Source organism: Peromyscus leucopus, chromosome 3, assembly GCF_004664715.2.
Source record: "Peromyscus leucopus breed LL Stock chromosome 3, UCI_PerLeu_2.1, whole genome shotgun sequence".
Taxonomy (NCBI): Eukaryota; Metazoa; Chordata; class Mammalia; order Rodentia; family Cricetidae; genus Peromyscus; species Peromyscus leucopus.
In genome coordinates, this window is record NC_051065.1 from 84,002,753 (window position 1) to 84,013,872 (window position 11,120).

Genomic DNA, 11,120 nt, shown 5'->3' on the forward strand with positions numbered 1-11,120 from the left:
CCACCTGTGTGCTCTCACAAATGCGCATGTGCACACACTCATAAACAAACAAACAAACAAACAAAAACAAATAAATGCAATAGAAAGTTAAAATGTGCGACATACAGTTCTAGTTCACAAAGATCTCAAATTCCAGAGTGGGGAGAAAGTCACCACAGAAAACCTCATCCTGGCCTGGAGAAATGACTCACAGATTAAAAGCACTGCCCACTCTTCCAAAGGCCGTGGATTCAAGTCCCAGCACCCACATGGCAGCTCACAGTTTTCTGTAACTCCAGTCCTAGAGGATCCAACCCCCTCTTCTGGTCTCTGCAGGCACCAGTCGTGAATGTGATACACAGACATACACGCAAACAATACATCCACACACATAAAAATAAAATACATTTTAATAAAAACAAAACCACCTCATCTATGGTGGGTTAAGGTTATAAAAAGATACTCTTAGACGTAGCTGTAGGAGACGAGAGAATAAAGTCACAGACAGCCCAGCTTTAGGGGAGGGAAGGAAAGGGGAACTGAAGAGGTGACGTTGGCACTGAGTTTTGAAGGATACAGAAGGGCTGGACAGTTAAAGAAGGCTCCCTGGGCAGTTGGAGTTACACCTATATACTTTAGACTCTGGTGGGAAGAAGGTACCCCCCTACGTGTGAGAATGTCTCCTATTGGACTCTTAGTTCCCATAGCACAGACTCAGCAAGTCTATATGAATGACAGAACAGGAAGGTTTTCAGCTCAGTGAGCCCCAGGTCTAGAGACTACTGAACTGTGTAACTGTAGCAGGAAATTCACCACAGACAGAAAGTACTCAAGTGGTATGCATGGGCAGATGTGCTGGACTGAAGGCCGATCGAAAGCCGAATTTGGCCTTTGGGACCCAGTTTCCCAGCAGCATAAGGAAGCTGCCCTCTGGCTTACCGAGAACACAGTGCAGGTCGGCTGGGCTCTTAGGCTGGGTGGCTCTTCGCATTGTTTGTCACCTGAGGCTGGCTCCCTCTCCCTCTCCATGACCACAGTGAGAGGTGACCCTCCCTCTGTGTTTCTTGTTTCAGCCGGATGGGATCATAGAATCCTCAGAAATTAGGATTGCTTCGCAGCCCTCCCTGTAATCATAAAAGACACCACGTGGACACCTAGTTAATATCGGCATCTTTACTCCCTTTGATCTCCTGCAGAGCACAGGGTCCAAGCACAGGAGGCGCACCCCGGGACTCTCCCTTGAAGAAGTGGCTCATTGCTGAGGCCCCGAGTTTCTCCCCAGTTCCTCCATTCTTTTCCTTTCATGACGGAAGTACTCTCGAGAAGTAAATAAACTTTGACCTGGAACCCAGTTTTCTGTTTGCTAGGCAGGTTATGGTTATGGTATAACTGCTGTCTGGTCATAGAGACAAACTGGATGGAGACTGTTAAAGCAAACAGCTCCGTGGATCAACTCCATTCCTAACGATGTTTGGGCACAAGCATAAGCTTCGAAGAGTCTCCTAGCCTCAGCCGGAAGCAGCACCACTCTTCCGGGTTCTCGCTGCTGTGGCCGGGAGAAAAGAGACAAGTGGACTGTGGCTGTTCACGTTACTTTGGTTGTTCAGGTGATAGGACTCAGCTGAGAGGAATAAAGGTGGCTGATCTCTCTCTCTCTCTCTCTCCTCTCCTCCTCCTCCCCTCCCCTCCCCCCCCCCCCCTCCTCTCTCCCTCCCCTCCCCTCCCCCCCCCCCCCCCCTCTCTCTCTCAGTAAGGTTTCTCTGTGTAACAGCCCTGGCTGTCCTGGAACTTGCTCTGTAGACCAGGCTGGCCCGGAACTCACAGTGATCCGCTTACCTCTGCCTCCCAAGTGCTGGGATTAAAGGCCACTATTGCCTGGCATGTGACCAACTTCTAACTAAACCTTCAAACTATGAACCAAATCCCTCCCTCCCTCCTCCCCTTCCTCTCCCCTCCCTCCTTCTCCCTCTTTCCCTTTCCCCTTCCTGTTTCCTCTCCCTCCCTTTCTCCTCCCTCCCTCCTTCCCTCCCCCTCCCCCTCTCTCTTCCCCTCCCTCCCTCCTTTCTTCCATCGCTTTTGTCAGGTATTTAATCACACAAAGGAGGAAAGCAATGGATAAACTTTGTTCGTATCCCCTTTCTTCTTTAATTTGCTATCACCGAATTTGTCATCAGATAAAGATTTCCTTCTTATACCATCATTCTCCTTACTAGCTTTGAGAACCAAAAATGTTTCAGTTAACGTTAGAGCAATCTAAACATTCTCTTTTTTTTTTTTTTTAACAACACAAATGTTTTATTTAATAGTTGCAGGTCATCATGGGCCAAGTGTTGGATATCCAGGACCCAGCAGCAAGGTCAGTGCAACCTCCAAGCCTCTCTTTCTGATTCCAATAGGGTGAGCATATCACCCTCTCGAACGGGGCCTTTGACGGCCTTTGACGTTTCGGATGATAGAGCGGCTGGTGTCATCCATAAATTCCATGCACACCTGCGTGCACTGTCCCTGCGAGCCGGTCCTGCCCAGCACTTTGGTTACCCTAGCCAGCTTGATGGGTTGCACTCGACTCGTGTCCATGATGGCGGCGATCTGGCGGAGAGGCACAATCTATAAACATTCTTAAGTTCCCAATTAGAGTGTTGTCTGTGTGTCCGTCCGGAATGTTTCTACCACAGATTCTGCAGGTTCTGCATCTCCAATTTTTCACACTTTCCATTCTGATTCTCCCCTGCTTTATGGGGAGGGTGAATGTAGTTTAATTGGATGCTTTTTTTTTTTTTTTTTCGTTTTTATATTTTAGTTTCTTACTCAGGTGTATGCCATGTGCTTGCAGTGCTGATGAGGACCAGAGGAGGGCGTCAGATCTTCTGGAACTGGATTAAGGCGGCGTATGATTTTTATCTTGTTACTTTGCTGAAACTAATTATCAGGTCTAGAAGTTTTCTGGTGAACTCTTCAGAGTCCTTTTAGTACAGGGTCATGTTGTCTACAAATAGGGGCAATTGTAGTTGTTTCTTTACTTTTTATTTCTAGCTTCAAGTACCATATTGTATGAAAATGGAGAAAATGAGCATGTCTCAATTCTAGACTTTTGAACGAATGCTTTCAGGTTTTCCCTATTTAGTATACTACTTACTATGAGTTTGTGGGATACAGTTTTTATTATGTTGGAGTATGTTCCTTTGTTTCCTAGTTTCTTCAGGGCTTTTATCATTAAAGAATGTTAAACTTCATCACAGGCCCTCTCTGCATTGATTGAGATCAAGAGATTTCCGTCCTTGAGTATTTAGGTGCTGAATTATACTTCCTGGTTTGCACATTCTCAAACTATTCTTTCAGTCTTGGAATGAAACCAACTTGGTTATGAAGTATGACCTTTTTAATGTGCTCTTGAGTTCAGTTTGCCAAAAATTTAATGAGACTTGTTGCATCTAGCTCATTAGGGAAATTGGTCTGAAGTTTTCTTCTTTTATTGTGTCCTTATCTGGTTTTGGTGACTGAGTAATGCTGGCTTTGTAGGATGAGTTTCACAGTACTCCTTTCCTTTCTGTCTTATAGAATAGTTGAGAATTATTGGTATTAGCTCTTCTTTAAAGGTTTGGTAGAATTCAGCAGTGAATGTATCTCATCCAGAGCTTTGCTTTGTTGGAAGGATTTTTATTACTGCTTACACACTGTTGGCTATATTAAAGTTGTTTATATCTTCCTGATTTGATTTTGGTGGGTCTTATACTTCTAGAAGTTTGTCCATTTCTTCCAGATTTTCTACTTGTTTGAAATATGTTTTCTTTCCTTAAACAGTAATTATTTTTTAATTATGTATGTATATATGTGTGTGTGCACATATGTGTAGGTGCCCACAGAGGCCAGAGGTGTCAGGCACCCCTGGAGTTTGAGTTATAGTAGGTTGTGAGCCACTCAACGTGGGTGCTGGTACCTGAACTTGGGTCCTCAGTGAGAGCAGTATGTGCTTTTAACAGCTGAACTATCTCTCAAATCCTAAAATATGAGTTTTCAAAACATCCTCAAATAATTGTTTGGATATTATAGATCCTATAATAACCTCTCTTTACTCATCTTTAATTTTATTTATTCCCCCACACACACACCCACCACCACCACCACCACCACTACCACCACCAGAATATCACTTGGTAGCCCAGGCTGGCCCCCAAATCGTGACCATACATCTGCTTCAGCCTTCTGAGGGCTGAGATTACAGATATGAGCCACCACATCCAGAGTTTTCCTTTTCTTTTGGAAAGTTTGCCTAGAGATTTGTCAATTTTGTGGAATTTTTGTTGTTGTTGTTTTGTGACAGGGTTTCTCCGTGTAGCCCTGGCTGTCCTAGAACTTGCTTTGTAGACAAGGTTGGACTTGAACTCAAAAGATTTGCCTGCCTTTGCCTCCTGAGTGCTGGACTTAAAGGTGTGCGCCACCATGCACAGCTTTTGTGTTTTTTCAATGAACTAAATCCTGATTGAATCTGTTTTGTTCTTTTAGTCCCCATTGTATGATTTTGTGCCCTGACTTTATTACTTCTCATTGCCTGCTGTTTTGGGGGGTTTGGAATGCTTTGTTTACTAGGACCCCCCACCCCCACCCCATGCCAACACTCAGAGCTGTGCTCTGGCAGCTTCTGCTTTCCTTTTCATTAGGTCATAGAAACATAAATTCCATCTTGGTTTCTTCCATGACCCATTAGTCATCAAGAGTATATCATTCAGTCTCCATATATAGTACAATTTCTGTGGTTTTGCTTGTTATTGATTCTAGTTTTATTGCCCTATGGTCTGATAAGATACAAGAAAATAATTTTTTAGATATTCTACTTATTACTTTTCATTTATGTGTATGTATGAGCGTTTGCACCCAGTGTGGGTGCAGGGAATTGAACCCAGGTCCTCTGCAAGAGCAGAAAGAACTCCTAGCCACTGAACCATCCCTCTAGAGTCCCCAAAAATCATTTTGATACTTTTATTTAGGAAACAGTTGATTTGTGGCAAAGAATGCGATCTATTTTAGAGAAAATTTCATAGGCTTCATAGATATTCATTAAATCTATTTGATCTATGATGTTTAACTCTAATGTTGCATGTTGATTGTTATGTTGGATGACCTACCCAGAGTTGAAAGTTAATGACCTATCTAGAGTAGAAAATTGAAACCACACAGAAATATTATATCAGACTTAGCTAGCTTATATGTTGATTAGTGTTTATTTTATGAAATTGGGAGCCTCAATGCTTGGTGCAACTGTTATATCTTCTTGATTAATTATTCTCTTCATTAGTATAGAGTGGCCTTTTGTTTCTTTTCTGATTGCTTTTGGTTTAAAATCTACTTTATAAGATATCGAATAGCCACACCTGTAGATGTAATTCTGAACGGTGTTATTAAATAAGAAACACAGAACCAAATGAAGAGTTAAAAGCCTAGAGATTGAGCAGCAGCCAAGAGCTAAGACCAAGACTGCCTTCTTACCCCTCACTGTCGCTGTCATCCTTCCCCTCAGAAAAGAGACCTACTTCCTGTGTGTCTGTCATTTTATTAACTTTCTGTTCTGCCTTCTCATTGGTTGTAAACCCAACCACATGACCTCCTCATCACTGTCTGTCTATACAGACCTCCAGGTCTCTATGGTTGGTATTGAGATTAAAGGTGTGTGTCTCCATGCTGGCTGTGTCCTTGAACACACAGAGATCTGCCTGTCATGTGATTGGATTAAGGGTGTGTGCTACCACTGCCAGACTTCTGCTAAATGGCTTGCTATTAGCTCTGACCCCCAGGCAACTTTATTTATTAACATACAAATAAAACCACATTTCAGCACAAATAAAATATCACCATACACACCAGCTTGTTTTCAGCTTCCATTCACTTTGTCTTAGATACTTTTCTATTGCTGTTATGAGACACAGCTACCAAGTCAGCTTATAGATGCAAGAGATTATTGAGGGTTTACAGCTTCAGGGGCTGAGTCCATGACCGTTATGGAGGAAAACATAGGAGCCAGCAGGCAGGCATGGTGCTGGAGCTGGAGCTGAAAGCTTGCATCTTTATCTGCAAATAGGCAGAGAAATAGAGCCAGTTGGGAATGACATGGGCTTTTTGAAGCTTCAAAGCCTACCCCAGTGACACACTTCCTCCAAGTACACCTATGAATCCTTCCCAAACAATTCCATCAACTGGACACCAATCATTCAGACATATGAGCCATTCTCCTCTTAACCATCACCACTTCAAAGGCTGTTTTCCATCTTTGATGTTCAGTCTGTGGAATCTTTCCCAAGTGATGGATGTTTCTTGAAGACAACAGATAGTTGTATCTAGTTTTTAATCCAGTCAGCCAGTCTCCATCTCTTTATTGGTGAGTTGAAGTTATTTCCATTTAAAGTTACTAATGACAGACATTTACTAATTCCTATAATTTTGTTGGCTGATTTTCTGTTTGGTTGTCCTCTGACTTCCACACCTGTACTGTGGCACATGAACCCACACATACATACCACACACACAATAAAACAATTAAAAAATTTTTAAATATAATTAGAAAAATAATTAGGAGTCTTTGCTGCTCTTTCAGAGGACTGGAATTTGGTTCCCGGCTCTCATGTCAGGTGGCTCACAAAGGCCTGTAACTCCAACTCCAGGAGATGTAATACCACACACATACACACACACACACAAACACACACACACACACATACACATACACAAACATGCATGCACACACACCTAAATAAATATTAAGTAAATACTTCTTTAAAATAAATCAAGTTTTAAAGACAATAAGGTAAAATCAAAAGTATTTGCTGCCCTTGCAGGGGACCTGGGTTCTGTTCCCAATACCATATGGTAGCTCATAACCATCTGTAACTCTAGTTCTAGGGAATTGAACACTCTTTTCTGACATCCATGGGCACAGCATACATGTGGTATACATACATATATGCAGGCAGAACACCCATACACATAAAAAAAGATACAAATATCTACAAGTTTTTCTATCTACTAAATATATGGGAGAGGAGGAAATAAAGGGAGTTAAAAAAGAAAAACAGAGGATTGGGGATTTAGCTCAGTGGTAGAGTGCTTGCCTAGCAAGCGCAAGGCCCTGGATTCGGTCCTCAGCTCTTGCTGTGGGATATCATTCTGTATGCTGTGAATATGAATATTACTCTGATTGGTTAATAAATAAAATGCTGGTTGGCCAGTAGCCAGACAGGAAGTATAGGCAGGACAAGCAGATGAGGAGAATTCTGGGAAGAGGAAGGCTGAGTCAGGAGTCGCCAGCCAGAAACAGAGGAATAAGAACTGAGAAAAGGTACCACGACACGTGGCTAAACATAAACAAGAAGTTATGTTTAAGTGTAAGAGCTAGTCAGTAATAAGCCTGAGCTAATGGCCAAGCAGTTATAACTAATATAAGCCTCTGAATGATTATTTTATAAGCAGCCGAGGGACTGTGTGCCTGGGTGGGACACAGGAAAATTTCCAGCTACCAGCTCTGAAAAAGAAAAAAAAGAAAAACAGAAATTAAGGAAAAGAAAAATACTGACCAATAATGGGGGGAAAAAAAACATAAACAAAATTATGTGAACTCCCAAAGTAGAATTAACAAAAACATAAAGCTTTAAAATGTCAATTGTGGTTGCATGTGTGTGCACTGACACACATACACTATGTCATGTCCGTGTGTGGAAGCCAGAGGACGACTTTTGGGAGTTAGTTCTCACCTTCCACCTTGTTGAGACAGGACTCTTATATTTTTCTTCCCTGCATGGTGGATTTCAGGCAAGCTGGCCTGCAAGCTGCTGAGTGATTCTCCTGTCCACCTCCTGTCTTCCAGTAAGAGAGCCAGGATTGGAGATATGTGTCACCTGAGCTTTGATGTCAGGTCTGGTCATCGAACTCCAGTCCCCAGGCCTGTGTGCAAGCACTTTTACCCACTGAGCCATCTTCCCAACCCCAAGGCATAATTTTTTTAAAAAAATACAGCGAAGTGAAATTATTGCTAAACATGTATTCAAAAAAAAATAATCAAAAGCATCACACACTCAAAAAAAGGAAAAAATAAAGATGAGATAGATGTTGGAAAAGTTTCTTTCTAGATCCTCAGAAGTTGGAGACTTCGGTTCTATGCACAGAGTGGCTTCTCTTGAATGTGTGGACTCTTGCCCATCCTGCTGCTGGGTGTGTATTGGACAAGTGGCTAGTGTCCACCAGAGCTGTCTTCATCTTGATAGTTTTCCTTCTTTGGGTACCCAGGCCTCTGTGTTCTGTGAGCTGGGAAGGTTCTCCCACCCTCCTAAAACTTCTCAGCTCATACTCCCTTTGATGACTACTGTTTCAGCTGAGGGTTGTCTCCTGAGTGCATTTAGAGTGGAAAGTAATCATAACACTGAGATCTGTAAGTCTGAGTACCTGTCTTCCTGCTTCCAAGACTTCCTAAGCATCCTTCATCCTGCTGGAGGGATGCTGATAGGGCTATCACTCTATCACACCCCTGGAACTTCAGAGTTTCAGGGTTTATCATAGTGAGTGACAAATAGGTGGATCCAGGGTTTGGTGAACCTGCCAGCCTCAGGTTCAAGTCCAGGGTTAGTCTCAGTTGATGAGCTATGCTCCTGCCTCTGAAGACAGGCCTGTTTTTTTTGATATGCACTTGCCCACCTAAGTCAAGCCTGCTGTGGCCTGCACCCAAGGGCTTCTCAGCATCCATCCTGCCCTGCTCTCCACAGCTGCCTCTCTGGGCTTTCCTGTACCCAGATGCTATAGATGGCCAAACTGAGGATCCCTGACTTCTGATTGTTCCCTGCTCATAATCCCCTGTGGTAGCTCAGCTTCTAAGAACAGGGTTATTTCAAAATGGTGTGTGGCTGCTACTCTGGATCAGATAACGACACAAAACAGGATTCTCTCTACCATCGTCCCTTCCATGGAAGAATCACTGGGTTTGAAGTTTGTGAGAACTCTAGTCTTGTCCTGACTATATGATTACTTGGCATTCATCTGGAAGCAACTTCTGTCATTTAAGCCCCCTCCAGGAGGAACTGCTACTGAGGCTGCTCAGCTCAGTTTGCTTCTCTACATCTTACCCTTTTGTGCTCTTCTCTGGTGTTTTTCACTTCCTTTGTGGTTTTCTCTATTTTTTTTCTCTTCCTCTATTTTTCTCTTTGGAATATAGTCTCCCTTTCTTTCTTCCTCCTTCCTTCCTTCTTTTCTTTTTTAAAGACAGGTTTTCTCTTTGTTGCCTTGGCTATCCCAGAACTAGCTCTGTAGATCAGGCTGGCCTCGAACTCACAGAGATCCACCCTTCTCCCGAGTGCTGGGATTAAAGGTGTGTGCCACCTCTGCTCCAGTTCCTCTTTTCTTACTCTGACTCCCATAGATAGGCTTCATCTCATCCACCATCTTCCCGGGAAGTCCTACCCAGTCCCCACTGCAGGTTTGAAGAGCTCAAATGTTCCAGGACACAAGTCCTCTTCCAGCTCTGGTCATATCTGAGGAGAACAAAACATTTTTTTACATAAACTTTCTGGATCAGAACTCATCTCCTCAGTGACGGGACTCATTGTGTCTTGGATCAAGCCAGCCATTAAAGCTTCTTTGTGATTTTAAAGCAGTTTGCTTTTTTGGAACATTTCAGTATTAGTCCACTTTTCCTGGAAACATTCCAAAATGAGCTTTTCCTGTGTCAACAGCTCATGGATTCAACTCTCAGAATCTTCCTTGGTTTTCCCTTGTCCAGCTAAGTAACTCCTGAGTCCCTCGACCAGTCCTCCAGATAAATGGACTCCAACCTCTCTCTTGTTCCTCTGCGGCCTTCAGGTCACCAGTACTGGAAGGAAAATGGTTAGCAAGCAAGCAGTCCAAGGGCTGTCTGCAGAGGTGCCCTTCCTCTTTGAACACACACTTCTTAGATTTAAAAAAAAATTCAGATTAGACTAACCTTCCCAAATAAATTTGTTTAAGAGAGTAAGGGAAAAGCGATTTCCAAATAGGGCCAAGGCTTTGTCAAAGCTATTCTCTAAGATAAAGACAGGACAACTGGTTGCCTGGAAAGAGGCCAGTTGCGGGGTGTGATCCCCTCTAGGGAATGAATCTAGCATAGTTTCTCCTCTTTGGATTTGGGGAAGAAAACCTGGTTTTCCTAGCAGAGAGACAGAGAGAAAGAGAGAGAGAGAGAGAGAGAGAGAGAGAGAGAGAGAGAGAGAGAGAGAAGGGGGGAGGGAGAGGGAGAGAGAGATATATTAGTATCTGAGGGATTGCCTTCAGGACACCCAGTTACCAAAATCCGAGGATACTCAAATCCCTTATGTAGATACTACACATATTCATTCATATCTCCTTCTTCCTTCCTTCCTTCCTTTCTTTCTTTCTTTCTTTCTTTCTTTCTTACTTTATTTATTTATGTATTCATTTATTTATTTGGGTTTTTTGAGACAGGGTTTCTCTGTGTAGCTTTGGAGACTTTCCTGGAACTCACTCTGCAGCCTCGGCTGGCCTCAAACTCACAGAGATCCATCTGCCTCTGCCTCCTGAGTGCTGGGATTAAAGGCATGCATCACCACCGCCAGGCGATTGAAATAATTTAAATCATCCCTAGACTATTTATATTACCTGAAGGCCATGTAAATGGTTGCTATACTGTATTACTTAGGGAAAAATGAAGAAAAGCCTGTACATACTTAGTAAAGACATCACCATCATAGGTCTAACTACATTAACTGCTGCTTTATACACTACATCAGAGAATTGGAATCAACCTAGATGCCCATCAACAGGAAAATTATCTATCTATAAATGATATACCAAATTTCCATTATCTATATGAATACTATTCAGCTCTAAAGAAAAATGCAATCACAAAATTTGTAAGAAATGTGTGGATTTCGTAGAATATGTAATATTAAGTGAAATCACACAATCTTAGAGAGAAAAAAAACTGCATATTCTCCTTATTGAAGTCTAGCCAATATATGTGAACTCTAGCTAATAATATACATACATATGTAAACAAATGCACATGTGGATGCAGTATAGTGTAGAAAGGGGAACAAGAAAGACTAACTAGTAGGGCATGAGGAAGGACTGAATTTAGGCAATGGGCATGAGTCATGAAAGTGGAGATAAAG

The 11,120-nt window shown here is 42.6% G+C and overlaps 1 pseudogene; it reads right to left on the bottom strand.

Annotated features, from left to right (window-relative positions):
* Positions 1–2,321: 2,321 nt before the first annotated feature.
* Positions 2,322–2,574, bottom strand: LOC114700911 (annotated as a pseudogene).
* Positions 2,575–11,120: the final 8,546 nt, after the last annotated feature.